The 20667-nt window shown below is 41.6% G+C and overlaps 1 long non-coding RNA gene across 1 annotated transcript; it reads left to right on the top strand.

The window, feature by feature from the left end:
- The first annotated feature begins 5817 nt into the window (after nucleotides 1-5817).
- LOC143862459 (uncharacterized) lies at nucleotides 5818-11010 on the top strand. The gene is made up of 2 exons (XR_013240314.1): nucleotides 5818-6224; nucleotides 9678-11010. It is a non-coding gene; the product is annotated as an uncharacterized LOC143862459 (long non-coding RNA).
- Nucleotides 11011-20667: the final 9657 nt, after the last annotated feature.

Here is a 20667-nt window from a genome sequence, read left to right as displayed (position 1 = left end):
TCTAATGGAATTTTTTATTTGATTTTAGGATACTATTAGGTTTGCTTTTTAAGTAATTCTTTGGTTTCATCCGATTTTTGTGTGAATTTCAATTGGCATCAAATCGTAATAAAAATTCATGAAAGTCATACAGTAGTCTAATCTCATGATTATATTTATTCTGTGAAAGTTCGGATTAATTTAAAATTGATATGCTACAAGTTGATGTGTTAATCTATAATCTAATTTAAATTTTGGAAAATCAGAAATTGATATCAAATCTTAATGATAATTCATGAAATGTTTCCAGTAAGCCACAATTATCCATATCTTGTTACTGGAAAAGTTTTAACTGATTTGAAGTTCAATTGCTTAGGGTTACTGTGTATTCCTAACAATCTGGTTTTAATGATATTAAATCACAATTTAATAGAAATCAATACAAAAGTCAGTAAAAATCTCCAAAAAACCTTAAATTTTCATCATAAATTCAATCCCTAACTTTTTGAAACAGAAACCTTAGGAGTCTTAGATTTTCCTTGTAAAATGGCAATGCTAGGATAATTTAGATGCCGAGATCCCATCCATAATCGTATCCCAACTGCAATTGATCCTTGACAATTTGAGTATTTAAATTATAGCATGTTATTGGCTCCGAGGTCTACTGTCCACGGAAATCCTGAGAAATATGCCAGGCAATAAGGTGCTATAACTTAAGTATTAAATTGCGCAAGGGAAGAGCGCACGATTCCCTTCCATGGATGCGATTCAAGGCTTGAGCTTGCGAACCATAGAGCCTTTGGTATTCCTTAGATGTTTAGGAACCGAAAATCCTTGAAATCTGAAAATCATTAACTTCAGTAAATTGAATCAATTTACATCATGTCTTTCGGAACCATTGGATTGCGGTTTCCATCGTAAGAACCATTAGAGCCCTATTTAGGAACATTTGCGTCATGCCGTGTCCTAGGTTTTAGGGACTCCTAGAGTTAGGAGTCCAGCCTCATCACGGGCGTTTCCTATGTATAGCAACCGTCCCATAGATCTAGTTACACTAGTCATCCTTTTTTCCCACACGAGAAGCCTAGTTACCTAGGATGTAGGTTAACCTGCATTAGTCTAAGGGACAACTTGCACTTAGATAGGATAATATAGCATCTTAGATGAAGTCCTAAGATAATAAAATCTTCAACTTGAATTAAATAACTTCTCTTAAAACTGTTGAAACAGTCAATCCAGTCTAGATCTGTGTCTTAGATGAGTTAGGCATAAGTAGCTTAGCTTAGGTGCACCGAACTACGTTGACTCTGATCCCAGTGAGGCTTGGGTACGTAGGCAGCTTGGATGCCTGATGGCATACCAACACGAGTCAGCTCCACAACAAATTGTGGGGTTTTGTATATTAATTTTCTTGTAAATTCTTAATTAAATCACTTAGGATTTTTCATGAAATTAGAATTTTAGGAGAACTTTCACTTAGATTGAATCCAGACAAATTAATAAATCAAGATACACATTTAGGATTCACATTGAAATTAGATCATAGGATGCATGTCACATAGTTTGCACATTAACAGAGAGTTGAATGAGCCATTTAAAATAAATTTAAAAGAGTTAACTTTTGGAATTAAAGACTGATTATCGGGCAGGAATGGTGCATGTGGTGGATAACTCTCCATACCTTCCATTCTTGTAACAAGGTAACGAGTCTAGATTTCTGGTTAATTATGGGTCCTAGATCCCACATATAGGTGGCGACTCTGTCAGTTTCTTTTGTGTGGAATTCGGATTGCCTTAGTGATCCCAAGTTCACATAAAAGACGAATTAAAATCAATAATAAAAGAGCACACTCCAATCGCGTGGGTACGAGAGACCAAGAGAGAGCGCGGCGGCTCGCGCCCCACCCCTCTCGCGGGATCGGGTCCCACAGTAGCCTAATAATTTGTTAGCATAGTCATCAAATAGGAGTCAAACTCATAAACAAGGTTATCTCGTTCACTTGTTACCCAAGAGACTTACGACTTACTTTGTTTATCTTGTGAAAATGAACCCAAGTGGTTTTACATTGTAGTGAAAGCTCTGTTTTACTAGAAGATCAGGATGCCCATGGTGACTTTGTACTATGAGAATAACCTCGCTTTCTTGCATTCAAGCCTTTCAGGATTCAGATGTAGTTATGACCCATCTATCAATATCCATCTCTATTACCATGAGTGCTTTGGTCTCCTTTGTGGTCACTTTTGTAATTTTGCACACAATGGTATTTCAGTCGTAAGAAAATGGTATGATCTTATTCGAGATGATCTCAGACTTGATGACCATGTTTGCAAGTCATTAAGATAGGAATGTTTGTCTTTTTGGACGATGAAGGAGTCATCCCAAGCCCATCCTTAGAAGACTTGCTTAGTCCGAGTAGCACTCCCCTCTTTTATTTAATGGGCTAGCCTAGCCTCTTGCGTACCCCTAGACATTAGATCATCTCTGTCATTCCAAGGGCAACGAAAGAGTCATCTAGAGCCCACCCTTTTAGGTGACAAGCTATGTCTCAGGTAGAAAAGTCATATCCTTTGGAGACATACTTTGTCTCATTGGTGAGTCAACTCATAGGAGACTATCCAAGTCTCATTATTAGCACACCCTCATTAGAAGACGAACTTGGTCTGTTACTTGCTTGTACCCCTATTCTATTTATCATTGCAAGCGCAACGATAAGGTTACTTGGAGCCCTCCATAGGAGACAGTCAGTGTCTCATTAAAGTTAGTTGTTCTTCCTGTAGGAGACAAGCTTTGTCTCATTGATCATAGTTGTCCTCTCTTTTAGGAGACGTGCCCAGTCTCACAAACATCCTTATCCGTTTTTTTTTGTTAGACATGTCTTGATTCATTTGCACCCCATTTATAGAGTCATAGGCTAGGAGTAAGCCCATAGACTAGGAGTTTACCCTCTACATAGGAGTCTGTCCTACTATCATAGAGTCATAGGAGTCTGTCCTATTGTCTAGGGAGCCAAGATTTTGTCCAACCTTTCATCAAGTTATGAGATTCTGTCCAACCCTTGCAAAGTATAGGATTTTGTCCAACCTTTGCAAATCTTAGGAGTCTGTGTTGCCCTTATAGATGTTTAGGAGTCTGTCTTTTCATTTTTTTAGAAGTCTGTCCTTCAGATATGAGTTCCCTTTTAGCTCTAGGGATTCTACCCTTAGCACTGACACTCCTCCATGCTGTGGATCACGGGGTGCAGACATATGGGTTCCCTTTGGCTGAAAGGGTGAAAACACTTTAAAAATTAAAAAAAAAACTTAGAAACATGAAAATCCAAAAACATAAAAAATGCAAAACCATTACAAAACATCGAAATATTTCTGAAAAGTCAAGAGTCATTAGGAGAGTAGTTAGGAAAGTCTGTTTCCGAACTACGTTGGCTTGATCCCCTCCCACGGGTACGTAGGCAGCTTGGGATCCTTATCCCAAGTCCAGTCAAACCTTTCAAAATAAACATGTTCGGATCATTCAAAAACACAAAAAATTCCTCAAACAAACCTTGCAAACAGTTTTTTTGAAAAGATCTTCTCCTAGAGTTAGGAGTCTGTCCTAGATGTTTGGGGTGTCTTAAAGTTAGGAGTCTGTCCTGGATAGGTTGATACTTTGTGTGTCTTGTCGTGTGAGTGTCCCTAGAGTTAGGAGACCTCGAGTTGTGGTCAGTTAGACACTTAGTCGAGCCGATGGCTAGACTAGGAAGAACTTAGTTAGCCCATTATTTTTCTTATGACATACAGCCTAGTTGCACATAGGATGGAGGGCCCACTTGCATTAGCTTAAGGCTGACCAACTTGCATTAGTTATGGCATATAAGGAGCCCTAAAAGTTACGATTCACTTGAACTTAAGTAATCGCACAAGAAGCTTTAAAACTAGTCGAGTCTAGTTGATCGAGTCTTGGATAGTGGTCCTAGATGGTTAGGCATCGTAGTTTAGAATAGGTCACCGAACTACGTTGACTCTGACTCTTCTCGAGGCCGGGATAAGTAGAGCAGCCGGGATGGCCATCCTGGTCCTAGTCAAATTTCATATTAGAGTCTAGGGTTTGTCGTGTCGAGTCGTGTGTCGAGTCGAGTTGTGTTGTGTGTTTGTTATAGTTTCTTATTTTCCTCTACAGATCTTATACCTTTAGCTGTAGCATGCATGTGTTCATCCACCAGAACTTAGACACCAATTAGGCATGACACTCATAACCTAGTTATACTTAGGAGACACTTCTTTCATTTCTTTTATGTGTGCTTATTATTCATTTCTAAGACATGCATGATTAGGTAGACGTCTTCTCGGAGATATATATTCTCATTTAACGTGATTTTCACCTAAAATTCTTCAAAGTTAATAAAAATGGTATAAGAGATCGGGTGTTTACACTCGGGCGATTTGGGGTGATCTCCGGACCTTCCCCATTCGTCACCAGGCACGAACTTTTGTATCTCTGGTTATCCGTTGCGACAGAGTATTTCATGGGTTCCAGGGCCGACTACCTTGGATGACGACTCTTATTTGTTTCAGGTACGTCTCGGTTCTGGGCTAGTCCCCGAATCAAGAGGTATCTCATTTACATCGCTACCCAGGCTGTGAGTTGCACAATTTCGGGAGTTATTTGGTAGAGCTCTCTTTCACGTGTGGAGGTCTCAGAGGATCGACGGGGATCTCGTGTCCTCGCCGTCGTCCTCGGGATCGGGGTCCAAGTTAAGGCATGGTCCTTACAGATATCTGAGTAAGGGTTATGGTACAATCGGGGAACGTGTTAGGCACCCCTCTTACCCGGATGAATCCGGTCTCTTAACTTGATTTGGCATTTTTGGAAGAATTGAATCAGGATAACTTATCATTTTATCCTTTATTTGGATTATGCTTAATTCCAGAATGTAAATAAAATAAATTTACAAAAAGATAAAAAATAAGTAGTAGTTATCCTGATTGAGATCGTATGATGCTTATGAGTCCTGAAAGATCTCGCAGCTGACCACAAACAGGTTAACTTAAATCAAACGGAAAAGACAGTACATGAAGGAAAAGAAACTCTAGGTTTATGATTCCCTCTGTTTGTCCAACACAGTGGAGCACCAGGGCTCTCATCTCTGCCTTGTTTGTCTATGGTAGGACCAGAGATAGAGTGGAGAGATAAGGAGAGGGAACGTATCCGTACTTACTGAGAGGAGAGGGGTTTATGTTACAGGATTTAGGGCAAAAGGAGCCCTAAACCCTGTAACTACCCTGCACCGAGTTTTGTAAAGTAAATACGAAAAACCAGGAAATAAATGTAAATTTACAGGTGATGCGAGAGGGTTTGTGGAGGAACCGACAGAGTAACGACGGTGATTCAATGAGGAGACTTTGGTTATGCCGATATTTCAGCAGAACAACGACGCTTCTTGGATGACAGAGCTTTGGGTTTGCTGAGATTTCGGCAGAACAACGGTGCTATTTAGATAATAGGGCCTCGTGTTCTCTGATATTCGACAGCTCAATGGCGCTGTGTTGACAAAGGGGATTCGGGTTTATCGAGATTTCGGCTGAACAACGACACTATTTAGATAATAGGGCCTTGCGTTCTCCGAAATTCGACTGCGCAAGGGCGCTGTTGTAGACACCCACATTTTGCTTTACTTTAACCAACAATAACCTAATATATGTTTTAGGTCATTAATATCTTGATCTGACTTTACGGATCATCAATCGGGACAAAATAAGATAGGGTCACTTCATAGCCCGAACCCTGATTCCATTCCGAGACCCGATTTCCGTAAATCGTTAGATCAATGGCAGATCTTGACCTGGGTCTAACCATCCAAAACCACCTAACCTCTCCTCTCATCCTAACCATCCAAACCTCACCTAACCTCACCTAACCTCTCCTCTCATCCTAACCATCCAAACCTCACCTAACCTCACCTAACCTCACCTAACCACCTAACCTCACCTAACCTTACCTAACCTCACCTAACCTCACCTAACCTCCTATCCCATTCTCCTATAAATACCCTCTCATCCCACCATCCAACAAAAAGAAGAAAAAGAACCCCTCTCTTAGAAAATTCATCCCTCTCCCTCATCTCTTCAAGGGTTCGGCCATCCTTGCCGGATCGGGTGATTTTATACGTTGGGTGATATATATCAAAAGCAATCATTATCAAGCAAGGAATCATCTTCAAGGAATTACCATCAAAGAAAAATCAAACACAAAGTGGGTTTCCAAAGAGGTAGGCATTTATTTCAATTCTATGTAGGGTCTGTTTTCATGCATATCTTTTACTTTAAAAGAAAAACCATGTTAGGAAGCATGTAGGGTCTGTTTTCCCCCTGGTTAGCCTCTGGTTAGACCCTGGTTGCACCCAGGTTCGCTGCTGGTTGCACCCAGGTTCGATGCTGGTTGCACCCTGGTTCCCTACTGATTCGCACCCTGGTTCCCCTGCTGGTTGCACCCTGGTTCCCTACTGGTTGCACCCTGGTTCCCTGCTGGTTGCACCCTGGTTCCCTACTGGTTCGCACCCTGGTTCGATATTGGTTCGCACCCTGGTTCCCTGCTGGTTCGCACTCTGGTTAGACCCTGGTTGCACCCAGGTTCGCTGCTGGTTGCACCCAGGTTCCCTCCTGGTTGCACCCTGGTTCCCCTGCTGGTTCGCACCCTGGTTCCCTGCTGGTTCGCACCCAGGTTCGCTGCTGGTTGCACCCAGGTTCCCTGCTGGTTGCACCCTGGTTCCCCTGCTGGTTCGCACCCTGGTTCCCTGCTGGTTCGCACCCTGGTGCACCCTGGTCCGCACCCTGGTTTGTACCCTGCTTCCTCCTGGTTAGACCATGGCTAGTCTCGGGTTTGCTCCTAACTTAGACCCGACTCACTAAACCCCATACCCATAAGCCTTAAACCCTATAACCATAGCCACACATCAACCCAAGCCATACCTTTGTCCACTCACTGAGGCACACCATTTATCCATAAATTTGGTTACATTAAATCTAACCCAGCCAGGCCACCTGCAGCTTAAGTCAAAACGCCCCAATACAATCCAACCAAGTGGGATCCCAACCCAGCTCAACTGAGTCAACTCTAGCCAACCTCCCTAGTCGAGTTGACCCAACTCTCTAGTCGAGTATGCTCAACCTCTTTAACTAATTGGACTCTCCCCTTAGTTGACTCAATCCAATTCCTTAATCAACCCATCCCAATGCAACCGAGTCGCATTCGACCAAGTTGCGGCCTTCCATGTCACAACCGAGTCATTCCCCTATTCTACTAATGCCCTTTTACACCTAATAGAACTTCCTCCCTTTTGCCTAACCAAGTCATATCCCAACACAATCTGAGTCGCATGTTTGAATCCATTTGGCCGAATCTCATAAGCCCGCCCATTTTGAATTCCCAAAATTCAAACCCTTGATGATTCCTGTAAGCTCAATTCTTTGATGCAAATTCCCAATTCCAAAATCCCATTGTTATATCAATGTTTTTGAATCTCAAGTCCAATGCTCAAATACAAACCCGATTCCTGATCCAAATACCAAACCTGTTTTCCAAAATCCAAGCAACCTCCCCAGTGGAACTACGTGTGGCTTGATCCCCATCACGGGGTACGTAGGCAATTTGGCACTCCCAAGTTCAGTCGCACCTTTCTCTATCTTTCCCATTCCCTCACACTATTCATCATCTCGATTCATCTCGTGTCTCTCGGAACCATTGGATTATGATTTCCGTCGTAAGGACCCTTAGAGCCCAATTTAGGAACACCGGTGTCGTGTCGTGTCCTAAGTTTTAGGGAGTCTTAGGTTTTAGGGAGTCCTAGAGTTAGGAGTCCAGCCTCATCACGGACGTTTGCTATGTATAGCAACCGTGCCATAGGTCTAGTTACACTAGTCACCCAATCTTTCCCTAGGACAAGCCTAGTAAACTAGGATGTAGGCAAACCTGCATTAGTCTAAGGGACCATTTGCATTTAGATGAGAATCATATAGCATCTTAGATGAAATCCTAAGATAATAAAATCCTCAACTTGAATTAAATAACTTCTCCTAAAACTGTTGAAACAGTCAATCCCGTCTAGGTCGGTGTCCTAGTTGAGTTAGGCATAAGTAGCTTAGCTTAGGTGCACCGAACTACGTCGACTCTGATCCCAGTAAGGCTTGGGTACGTAGGCAGCTTGGATGTCTGATGGCATACCACCCGCGAGTCGGCACCACAACAAATTGTGGTGTTTTGTATATTAATTTTCTTGTAAATGCTTAATCAAATCACTTAGGACTTTCCATGAAATTAGAATTTTAGGAGAACTTTCACTTAGATTGAATCCAGACAAATTAATAAATCAAGATACACATTTAGGATTCACATTGAAATTAGATGTTAGGATGCATGTCACTTAGTTCGCACTTTAACATAGAGTTGAATGAGCCATTTAAAATAAATTTAAAAGAGTTAGCTTTTGGAATCGAAGACCGATTATCGGGCAGGAATGGTGCATATGGTGGATAACTCCCCATACCTTCCATTCTCGTAACCAGGTAGCGAGTCTAGATTTCTGGTTAATTATGGGTCCTAGATCCCATATCTAGGTGGCGACTCTGTCAGTCTCTTTCGTGTGGAATTCAGATTGCCTTAGTGATCCCAAGTTCACAGGAAAGATGAATTCAAATCAATATTAAAATGCACATGCCAATCGCGTGGATACGAGAGACCAAGAGAGAGAGCGCGGCGGCTCGCGCCCCACCCCTCTCGCGGGATCGGGTACCACAGTCTGGCGACTCTGCTGGGGACCACCTAACTTCATTAAAATTTCAAAAGATAATTCATTTGAATTTAATTTAACTGGCTCATAAAAACTCTATACTTGTTAGATTAGTTTGTCTTGTTTTATTTTCTCATCACATTTTACTCGAACTTAACCTAACAAAACCTGAGGGCATCATAGATTGCGCAAACATATTGCACACACTTACATCACTTGCATCTAAACTCTTGCATCTCACGTGCACACACGTCCTATTTTAGGAACCCGGAGTGTTATCTAGCATGGTTGACTGGGATTTCATCACCTGGTGCCTCTGTGCTAGAGAAGCATTCCACCCTTAGCCTAGTACCTTTATGGTACGTAAACGGATCTCTTGTTCACGTACTGATACGCCGGACACTGGTACAGTATATCGAACAGGGATTCGCGCTAAGGGAACTCTTGGCCTTACCCCTAGATTAACCCACACATGCATGTAGTATACGAACACATGTGCATCATGTGTGTGAGCCTAGTTTAGGATATCCTACCCATTGGTGTCTAGATTAGGCCGTGGTCCATCTTCCAATGGTCACGATCGGTCCTTAGATACACGAACAAAGTCATGAGTCGAGATTCTCTCTCCACTCCGCTAGATTAGGATTAGGGTTGATGCCTTCAGGTAACACTGATAAAATGTGTGAAGAATAAAAACTTTCCCTTTGGGGTTAGGATATAAATCCCATCATTTCCAAAGATCTCATAGGATTAGTCATTCATGATCTATCCGTTGAAAGTAATCCTATGCAATCTCATCTTTTGATCATGTGTCTATCATTCGTCTTTTGTGGGATTCGATTGTGTCTTCATTGGCGGAAATTGTGTCTCAATCATTTGATCGTGCAATCTTGATGATCCAATCTTGCCTGTACCCTTGATCTCTTCCTCCTCTAGGGGCTACCTTTTTCAAGAATATTTCTGCTAAATCCTTCAGAGTTTACTCTCAGAATCCTTGAGCTAGGGGCATTTCCCTATGCGAATCAGTCATCATTGTCCAAAATTGAAAGTATCAGCCATGATGATGTTCAGAACGAACAAGCCTTCGCCGAGCCTTCAACGCCAAACAGTTGCAGCAGTTAAAGTTTTAGTCACTTACTATTTTATGTTGAGTCAGTCATCATGGTCAGTATAATTGTTGAGTCCGGTCTTACAGTTAAAGGTCAATGCCTAGTCCAGGCAAGTTATCTTCTGTTTCCCTTTCTTATTTAGAGTTGTGAATCCTGAGCATGTTCAGGATAGGTCGTCTGATGTAATAGCTTTTCTTTAAATAAAATTTCGGTCAGTTCCAAAAAGTTCACTTGTGTCTGTTCTTAAGTGTGCTTCTGATCTTAAAATAAGACTCCCTCCTCAAATGCGAACAAAATTGACGAAACTCCACTTGAGTCAGCAATTACTTGAACAAGAGGAGGAGCGCCAATCCCAACCTTTCAAAGATGAAATTGAAATGATAAACATTGGCACTGAAACTTTGATTCAGTGAATGCCGATTGAAAATACATTACCCTCTGAAGAGTGTGAAGAATTGATAAAATTATTTCAAGAATAAGAAGATTGTCTAGAAAAGCTACAACCGATACCAGGGGCAAGACATGGATGGAAAGCTCAAAGAAAATGAAGAAAGTGAGAAGATATATGCTATACAAGGGGCATAGAGTGGAAACAACTTTCATATTTTCAATCAATGACCTTGGTTCTCAAATTCATAACATAAAGCCAACAAATTCAAGATAAGAAGTTCAAGAGCAAGCATTGAAAAGTGATCATCAGATATCAAGAGTTACAAATCCATAGATGGAGGATGTCGAAGAACAAGTTTCGCTCTATGAAAGCCGAAAGCACGCATTAGAATCTTGAAAGAAGAAAATCCATTATCTTACCTGGAAATGCCGTCAAACTCCGTGAAAAAAAAAAGAGAAAAAAAAAGAAATAAATAATCAGTACCAGACAGACTCTAGTAACCTAGATCGATTCCCAATCTGAACATCGAAAGGCCTCCTTTGGCCGATTAAATCCCAAAATCAAAACCCAATGTCAAAAGAATACCGATTTGCAAACCCTTCGAGCCTAAATCAAATTTTCTTGAAAAACCATCAAACTCGGGGCATCCGCCCCGAACTACGCGAGACCTGATCCCTATACTGGGGTACGTAGGCAACTCGGTTGAACCGAGTTCGGTCGATTCAAAAAGGAAAAGAAATTCAATCCTTTCAAAAAAAAAAAAAAGAGAGGGACAAGTTCCAAAAGAAGAGAAGTTAATTGTTCCAGAAAGAAAAGAAAAAAGGAAAAAAAAAATCAAACAATTTATCTTCAAACTAGGGGCATTCGCCCTGAACTACACACGACCTGATTCCTACCTTGGGATATGTAGGCGACCTGTTCACAGGTTCGGTCGAAATCTTTGTTGAGCCTTAAGCCATTCTTTGAAAAGCCCTATCCTACCTATAAAAGTCCTTCTGGTGTTCAGAACTAATGAGCTAGGTCCTGAGATACAATAAAAAAATGAAATGATGATGAATAAGAAAAATAACGGAGTTTGAAGATCTGCTAGACTGAAAACCTGAAAGGGCGGTCTAGGCAAAATTTAAGATCATTCCCCTGCTAAGTTGAAAACCCGAAAGGGCGGCTTAGGCAAAAGCTAAGGGGATAGCCTGCTGGATCGAAAACCTAGAAAGGTGGTTCAGGCAAAAGTTAAGGCTAGCGCGGTCCGCCAAGTTAAAAACCCTGAAGAGGTGACTTGGTCACGGTAAGAGAATCAGTATAAGAAGGCAACAGCCGGTATCAAGACTGAAGATCAACTGAAGTTCAAGCAAATTCAAGTGATATCCTCAAAACTGGGGGCATTGAAGCTAAGCAATCTTAGGGGGCGTAATTAAATCCTTGAGGCATTACTGTTTTAAGGAAAAAGTCCAGTGTTTACCAATTGAAAAACTATTCCTCGAAAGGATAGACTTACCAAACAAAATATTAACTAAGTCAGAAGCATCACTGTGTTTGTCAGTATAGTCAGTCAATCTTTGTTATTCTAAGTTCACTCCTTCAGGGCTGCTCAATCCTTTGAGTAGTGCCTTTCATCTAAGTTTTCTCTTTAGAAAGAGTCAATCGTCGTTCCTATGTCCAAATGATGTAACTGTCTTGGTGAAGGAGGCCCGGCCTAGGCAGCTCCCTGCAATTATACCTGAAAGGGTTCGAGAATCTAGTCAAACAGCTACATTTCAAAGAAGATCAACTCAGAAGAGTTCAGAAGTAGAAACATCAGAAAGCCCAGCTTCCGTAAAAAGATCATACCCCAGGAAGGCACCTTAAGCTTGGAAGAGCCCCAGATGCAATGGTGGTTGAGCTAATTTCTCAGAAAGATGAACCATTAAAATTCAGAATTTCCTTCCGGTTAGTTAAATACTATCCTGGTCAAGAAATGTTCATCTAAGCACCTGTCAAAAAACAGATCCCGCTTTTCCATGTTAGAGAGCCGTTGTTCTAAATTACCAATTTCAAGTATCTTGTTCAAGGTTTCAGTTATCAAAATCCCCAGAAGACAAGACCAACAGTCTCATTGAGAAAAATCTTGTTGAAGTTTCATAAAAGTGTTCCTAATCCATTCTTGTTACTAATGGTTCTTCGTTCATAAGGTTGGTCGTCTCATCATTCGTCAAAGTCTTGGTTTCCAATATCTTTACTGGGCACGATCTATAATGTCCCCGATTTCATTGAGTTCAAAAAAAAAAAATAAAAAAAAAAAATCCAAAATTCATCAAATCCAATCCCCGATTCAAACAAATCCAATCTTACGTCAAATTCAAGTTCATGAAAAATCTCATGTCCTCTTTGAGCCCTTTTGTGAAAGGTGCCTCATTTCTCGAGTCCATTTGTGAATGGTCTCGTCTTCTCCTTGAACCCGTTTGTGAACAGGTTTCTCATTCTCTGAGTCCATTTGTGAATGCTCTAATGTCCTCTTTGAGCCCGTTTGTGAACGGTGCCTCTGTTCTCGAGGCCATTTGTGAATGGTCTCATCTTCTCCTTGAGCCCGTTTGCGGACGGTACCTCATTTTCCAAAAATAAAAAAATTTATCAAATCCAAATCCTTAATTAAAAAAAAAATAAAAAAAAATCCAATCCTACGTCAAATTCAAGTTCATAAAAAATCTCTAAATTCTTCGAGCCCGTTTGTGAACGGGGCCTCATTTCTCAAGTCCATTTGTGAATGGTCTCGTCTTCTCCTTGAACCCGTTTGTGAACGGTGTCTCATTCTCTGAGTCCATTTGTGAATGGTCTCATCTTCTCCTTGAGCCCGTTTGTGAACGGTGCCTCATTTTCTGAGTCCATTTGTGAATGATCTCGTGTCCTCTTTGAGCCCGTTTGTGAACGGTGCCTCATTTCTCGAGTCCATTTGTGAATGGTCTTGTCTTCTCCTTGAGCCCGTTTGTGAACGGTGCCTCATTTCTCGAATCCATTTGTGAATGGTCTCGTCTTCTCCTTGAGCCCGTTTGTGAATGGTGCCTCATTTCTCGAGTCCATTTGTGAATGGTCTTGTCTTATCCTTGAGCCCATTTGTGAATGGCGCCTCTTTTCTCGAATCCATTTGTGAATGGTATCGTCCTCCTTGAGCCCGTTTGTGAATGGTGCCTCATTTCTCGAGTCCATTTGTGAATGGTCTTGTCTTCTCCTTGAGCCCGTTTGTGAACGGTGCCTCTTTTCTTCGAGTCCATACAACTATGGTCTCTTATCCTCTTTGAACATCATACATCTATGATGTCTCATTTCCTTGGAATCCGTACAAATACGGTATTTCATTCTCTTCGAGTCCACACAACTATGGTCTCTTATCCCCTTTGAACATCATACAACTATGATGTCTCATTTCCTTGGAATCCTTACAAATACGGTATTTCATTCTCTTCGAGTCCATACAACTATGGTCTCTTATACCCTTTGAACATCATACAACTATGATGTCTCATTTCCTTGGAATCCGTACAAATACGGTATTTCATTCTCTTCGAGTCCATACAACTATGGTCTCTTATCCTCTTTGAACATCATACAACTATGATGTCTCATTTCCTTGGAATCCGTACAAATACGGTATTTCATTCTCTTCGAGTCCATACAACTTTGATCTCTTATCCCCTTTGAACATCATACAACTATGATGTCTCATTTCCTTGGAATCCGTACAAATACGGTATTTCATTCTCTTCAAGTCCATACAACAATGATCTCTTATACCCTTTGAACATCATACAACTATGATGTCTCATTTCCTTGGAATCCGTATAAATACGGTATTTTATCTTGCCCAAGCCCATTCAAAAATGATGCTGCATTTTCATTAAGAATCTTTCAAAAGTCATCCATTATTCTCTCTGAGACCATTTGAAAATGACGTCTCATTTCCTCTGAAGCTGTTCAAAAGCGATATTCCTTTCCCTCCGAAAATCCATTTGAAAATGGTATCCCATTTCTCTCGTTGCCAGCGGCACCGCAGCGGGTTTGTTTTATTGCATTCCAATTCTAGGATTTCATCTAAGGTCTTGCATTATATTAGGTTGCATTGTGTTTAGGGGGTTCCTTTGTCAATTAAAGTTACGCAAAATGGTTCTGTCATTTTAACTTTGGTATTCGATGACTACGTCGTCTCTACCAAAGAGGGGCATCTGTAGACACCCACATTTTGCTTTACTTTAACCAACAATAACCTAATATATGTTTTAGGTCATTAATATCTTGATCTGACTTTACGGATCATCAATCGGGACAAAATAAGATAGGGTCACTTCATAGCCCGAACCCTGATTCCATTCCGAGACCCGATTTCCGTAAATCGTTAGATCAATGGCAGATCTTGACCTGGGTCTAACCATCCAAAACCACCTAACCTCTCCTCTCATCCTAACCATCCAAACCTCACCTAACCTCACCTAACCTCTCCTCTCATCCTAACCATCCAAACCTCACCTAACCTCACCTAACCTCACCTAACCACCTAACCTCACCTAACCTTACCTAACCTCACCTAACCTCACCTAACCTCCTATCCCATTCTCCTATAAATACCCTCTCATCCCACCATCCAACAAAAAGAAGAAAAAGAACCCCTCTCTTAGAAAATTCATCCCTCTCCCTCATCTCTTCAAGGGTTCGGCCATCCTTGCCGGATCGGGTGATTTTATACGTTGGGTGATATATATCAAAAGCAATCATTATCAAGCAAGGAATCATCTTCAAGGAATTACCATCAAAGAAAAATCAAACACAAAGTGGGTTTCCAAAGAGGTAGGCATTTATTTCAATTCTATGTAGGGTCTGTTTTCATGCATATCTTTTACTTTAAAAGAAAAACCATGTTAGGAAGCATGTAGGGTCTGTTTTCCCCCTGGTTAGCCTCTGGTTAGACCCTGGTTGCACCCAGGTTCGCTGCTGGTTGCACCCAGGTTCGATGCTGGTTGCACCCTGGTTCCCTACTGATTCGCACCCTGGTTCCCCTGCTGGTTGCACCCTGGTTCCCTACTGGTTGCACCCTGGTTCCCTGCTGGTTGCACCCTGGTTCCCTACTGGTTCGCACCCTGGTTCGATATTGGTTCGCACCCTGGTTCCCTGCTGGTTCGCACTCTGGTTAGACCCTGGTTGCACCCAGGTTCGCTGCTGGTTGCACCCAGGTTCCCTCCTGGTTGCACCCTGGTTCCCCTGCTGGTTCGCACCCTGGTTCCCTGCTGGTTCGCACCCAGGTTCGCTGCTGGTTGCACCCAGGTTCCCTGCTGGTTGCACCCTGGTTCCCCTGCTGGTTCGCACCCTGGTTCCCTGCTGGTTCGCACCCTGGTGCACCCTGGTCCGCACCCTGGTTTGTACCCTGCTTCCTCCTGGTTAGACCATGGCTAGTCTCGGGTTTGCTCCTAACTTAGACCCGACTCACTAAACCCCATACCCATAAGCCTTAAACCCTATAACCATAGCCACACATCAACCCAAGCCATACCTTTGTCCACTCACTGAGGCACACCATTTATCCATAAATTTGGTTACATTAAATCTAACCCAGCCAGGCCACCTGCAGCTTAAGTCAAAACGCCCCAATACAATCCAACCAAGTGGGATCCCAACCCAGCTCAACTGAGTCAACTCTAGCCAACCTCCCTAGTCGAGTTGACCCAACTCTCTAGTCGAGTATGCTCAACCTCTTTAACTAATTGGACTCTCCCCTTAGTTGACTCAATCCAATTCCTTAATCAACCCATCCCAATGCAACCGAGTCGCATTCGACCAAGTTGCGGCCTTCCATGTCACAACCGAGTCATTCCCCTATTCTACTAATGCCCTTTTACACCTAATAGAACTTCCTCCCTTTTGCCTAACCAAGTCATATCCCAACACAATCTGAGTCGCATGTTTGAATCCATTTGGCCGAATCTCATAAGCCCGCCCATTTTGAATTCCCAAAATTCAAACCCTTGATGATTCCTGTAAGCTCAATTCTTTGATGCAAATTCCCAATTCCAAAATCCCATTGTTATATCAATGTTTTTGAATCTCAAGTCCAATGCTCAAATACAAACCCGATTCCTGATCCAAATACCAAACCTGTTTTCCAAAATCCAAGCAACCTCCCCAGTGGAACTACGTGTGGCTTGATCCCCATCACGGGGTACGTAGGCAATTTGGCACTCCCAAGTTCAGTCGCACCTTTCTCTATCTTTCCCATTCCCTCACACTATTCATCATCTCGATTCATCTCGTGTCTCTCGGAACCATTGGATTATGATTTCCGTCGTAAGGACCCTTAGAGCCCAATTTAGGAACACCGGTGTCGTGTCGTGTCCTAAGTTTTAGGGAGTCTTAGGTTTTAGGGAGTCCTAGAGTTAGGAGTCCAGCCTCATCACGGACGTTTGCTATGTATAGCAACCGTGCCATAGGTCTAGTTACACTAGTCACCCAATCTTTCCCTAGGACAAGCCTAGTAAACTAGGATGTAGGCAAACCTGCATTAGTCTAAGGGACCATTTGCATTTAGATGAGAATCATATAGCATCTTAGATGAAATCCTAAGATAATAAAATCCTCAACTTGAATTAAATAACTTCTCCTAAAACTGTTGAAACAGTCAATCCCGTCTAGGTCGGTGTCCTAGTTGAGTTAGGCATAAGTAGCTTAGCTTAGGTGCACCGAACTACGTCGACTCTGATCCCAGTAAGGCTTGGGTACGTAGGCAGCTTGGATGTCTGATGGCATACCACCCGCGAGTCGGCACCACAACAAATTGTGGTGTTTTGTATATTAATTTTCTTGTAAATGCTTAATCAAATCACTTAGGACTTTCCATGAAATTAGAATTTTAGGAGAACTTTCACTTAGATTGAATCCAGACAAATTAATAAATCAAGATACACATTTAGGATTCACATTGAAATTAGATGTTAGGATGCATGTCACTTAGTTCGCACTTTAACATAGAGTTGAATGAGCCATTTAAAATAAATTTAAAAGAGTTAGCTTTTGGAATCGAAGACCGATTATCGGGCAGGAATGGTGCATGTGGTGGATAACTCCCCATACCTTCCATTCTCGTAACCAGGTAGCGAGTCTAGATTTCTGGTTAATTATGGGTCCTAGATCCCATATCTAGGTGGCGACTCTGTCAGTCTCTTTCGTGTGGAATTCAGATTGCCTTAGTGATCCCAAGTTCACAGGAAAGATGAATTCAAATCAATATTAAAATGCACATGCCAATCGCGTGGATACGAGAGACCAAGAGAGAGAGCGCGGCGGCTCGCGCCCCACCCCTCTCGCGGGATCGGGTACCACAGCTGTGTTGACGAAGGGGTTTTGGGTTTGCCGAGATTTCGGCAGAACAACAGCGCTATTTAGATAATAGGGCATTGCGTTCTCCGAAATTTGGCAGCGCAACGACGCTGTGTTGATGAAGGGGCTTCGTGTTTGCCGAGATTTCGGCAGAACAACGGCGCTATTATAAAAAAATAGCTCGTAATTCTGCGAAATTCAGCAGAGTAACGAAGCTGTTTTAAAAATGTTGCTCCGAGTTTTCAAAAATTCGGCAGAGTGCCGACGCCCAGTGTGAGCTACCTATGTATTTCTCTACTTTCTCTCTTCTGAAGCAAATAAACTAGGGTATTCTAGAAGGAAGAAGGGTTTTTGAACTTGAAAAACCAAAAGAGAGAAAACCAAAGGTTAAAACTAATTAAAATCTATTTAATCTGATTTAAATTCTTATTTTTACACTTACCCCCCTATTTATAGGGTTCAGACCACGAAATTGGCAGGTTGCGAAATTTTTGTAACCTGCGAATTTGGGAAAAATCCAAACTGCGAATTTGGATGACACTGACATATGTCAGTGTCAGGTTGGCAAGGGTTGGAAAATGTGATTTTTCGTCTTTTTTGATGGGTTTTCAAGAAGCTTCGGCGGACCGTAACCCCTCAGTTTGGACTCCGAATCGCACGCGGTTAGATCCGTTGGATTCCTCATTCCGAGGAGATTCCAAAGAACCTAATATGGGTGGTTTCCGGAGTACGAAGTGTTTTTGGGTAAATATGATCGTTTGCCCCAAAGTTAACTTCTCGATCGAAAGGCCGTGTGGAAACAGACTTTTTGGCCGTGCTGTGAAAGGCGGGATACTGTGTAAAAACGGGCTTTTGTTTCACCTCAAGGATAAAGTTCATTTTTTGGAAAATAGCCCTAGTTTCATAACCTAAAGTGAAATCCCACTAGGCAACCCAAGAGGGGGGTGAATTGGGTGTCTTTAAAAAAATTTATCCTCTTTAAAAACTTTTGTAAGATTAGTTTCAAAATCTTAAATGAATATTCTCTCTTAAACCTTTTGTCAAACACTTGTTAGATGGCTTTTGAAAACCCTAGTTGATTATTCCAATTTTAATCTTTCTATGAAAATACTTCGTGGTTGAATAAAGATTGTAAATCCCACAACAAGGTAAAGGAATTAGAGGAATGGTTTCTTTTAGGCCTTTTATCAAACACTTGGTGGAAGGCTCATGCAAACTTAATTAACAAGATTAAATGGTCTAATTAGCAAGGTACTAGATAAGCAAGGTAATTACCATTGCTAACTACTCACTCAATTCTAAGTGTATAAATGCAAGCACAAATAAGAGTGAGGGTGAGACACATAAATACCACACAAGAGACGCGAAGATTTATAGTGGTTCGGTCTTAACCCCAAGACCTACTCCACTCTTCTCAAGTTTTGTCTCCTTGAGGAATCCACTATCTTCCAAGGAACTTAAATACGGCGTTCCTTTCGCCTTGTACAATCCAAGCGTCCAAGCTCCAAGGGTCTTAAATATGGCGCCCTTTTGTTGCCAAGTTTACAATGAAGAAGAAGATTGAAGCACACTCTTTAGCCTCTTGAAGGCTTAATACAATGTAAAGCTCACAAGAGTCTCTTGAAGATAATTACAAAGATAAGCATAGGTCTAATCTATTTAGATATTCCCAAATTGAGGCACAAGGATGTTTTTCACTCTCTAATATGTTTACAACAAGTTTAGAAATGAGAGAGATTAGTTCACATGCTTAGGGAACCCATATATATAGAGAAAACCCAAAACTAGCCGTTACAAGGGCATTTCTGTAATTCTGGGCAACTTCCCAACGGATCTATTTCAAGGCATTTTTGACATTTTTCAGATTTCAGACTCGGTTTTGTAAAATTCATATCTCACTCGTTCCTCTTCGGATTTCGACATTCTTATACTCGATTTGAAGGGAAATGATGAGATATTTCTGTTAAAAATATTTTCAAAAATATTTAAAAATGTTTAGGATCAGTTATGATAGGATTTATGACCTGATCTCAAAATTCAGGTGCTAAGTGTGCCGATTTGAATCTTTTGCAATTCTAAGCTATTTATGGTACTAGGGTTTTGGTCACGGGTCTTTTCCTTATATTCTAATATTGTTTGGGACCTTATTAGTGACTTGATTATGCCTCAACAAGGGATACCTAAGTGGGATTAAATTATACAATCTAACACAAGACTCATTACTCACATCTTCAACTTTAAAGCTCATCTTCAAGTCTTGGTCTCTTGCATGGATCACTCATTCAAGTTGTTGATCTCCAAGCTTTGGTCTTCATCAATCTTTCTTTGTTTGTTCAATGCTTTGAGATGACTAATGTTGAGCTTCTCCTTGGTTGATCCTCCAAGGTATGATTGATCATTTGTATGCTCTAGCTCCTTTGACACGTGTTTGGTTCATCTTCAAGCATATGCCATCAATGGTGTGTGCTAGCACAGATTGACCTGTGAATTTCCTGTCCATAACACAACACTCAAGGCAAACAATTAGTCCATAAAAGACTAATCAATTTGTGTTTGTTAATCATCAAAATAAGGTGATTGAATGAACCCATGGGGAACCCTTGGGCTAACATAAAGAGAGACTGAGAGAAAGACTACAGGTGCTCTAGGACTCGTCATGAGACTCTTTCTCGTGACAACCTATCGTTAGTTCTACCTTAACAAAATTGGGTGTCTACAGATGCCCCTATTTTGTAGAGGGTGTAAGGCACCTGAATGTCAAAGTAAGGAGACAATCAAAATTGTGTCACTAAGGACTAATGATAGTTTTGCAAGATTCATATCGGCTCCTTAGTTGTAAAGCCTTCACCGAGGAATCTTGCTGTCAGGTCCTTGAGTGGTAACCTCTCGCTGACGGTTTTTTGGGTTTTGGAAATACGACTGTTAGAACGAGTGTTAGGTGAACATCGTTTCTAACAGCTGGGGAGGATCATCGGAAGTCCGGTTTAGAGCCTGACTTGGGGAGGGACCTCGAGGGATGTCGTTCTGACATCCCGTGCAGGCACTAACAAAAGAGATGCCGAAATGGCATCTGGTGATGGTACGACGGATCGTT

The sequence above is a fragment of the Tasmannia lanceolata genome, unplaced genomic scaffold (genome assembly GCF_043159265.1).
Source record: "Tasmannia lanceolata isolate RefF3 unplaced genomic scaffold, GAP_Taslan_0.1 ptg000037l, whole genome shotgun sequence".
NCBI lineage: Eukaryota > Viridiplantae > Streptophyta > Magnoliopsida > Canellales > Winteraceae > Tasmannia > Tasmannia lanceolata.
The sequence above is the reverse complement of the archived record's forward strand: the minus strand, read 5'-3'. Positions and strand labels throughout refer to the sequence as shown.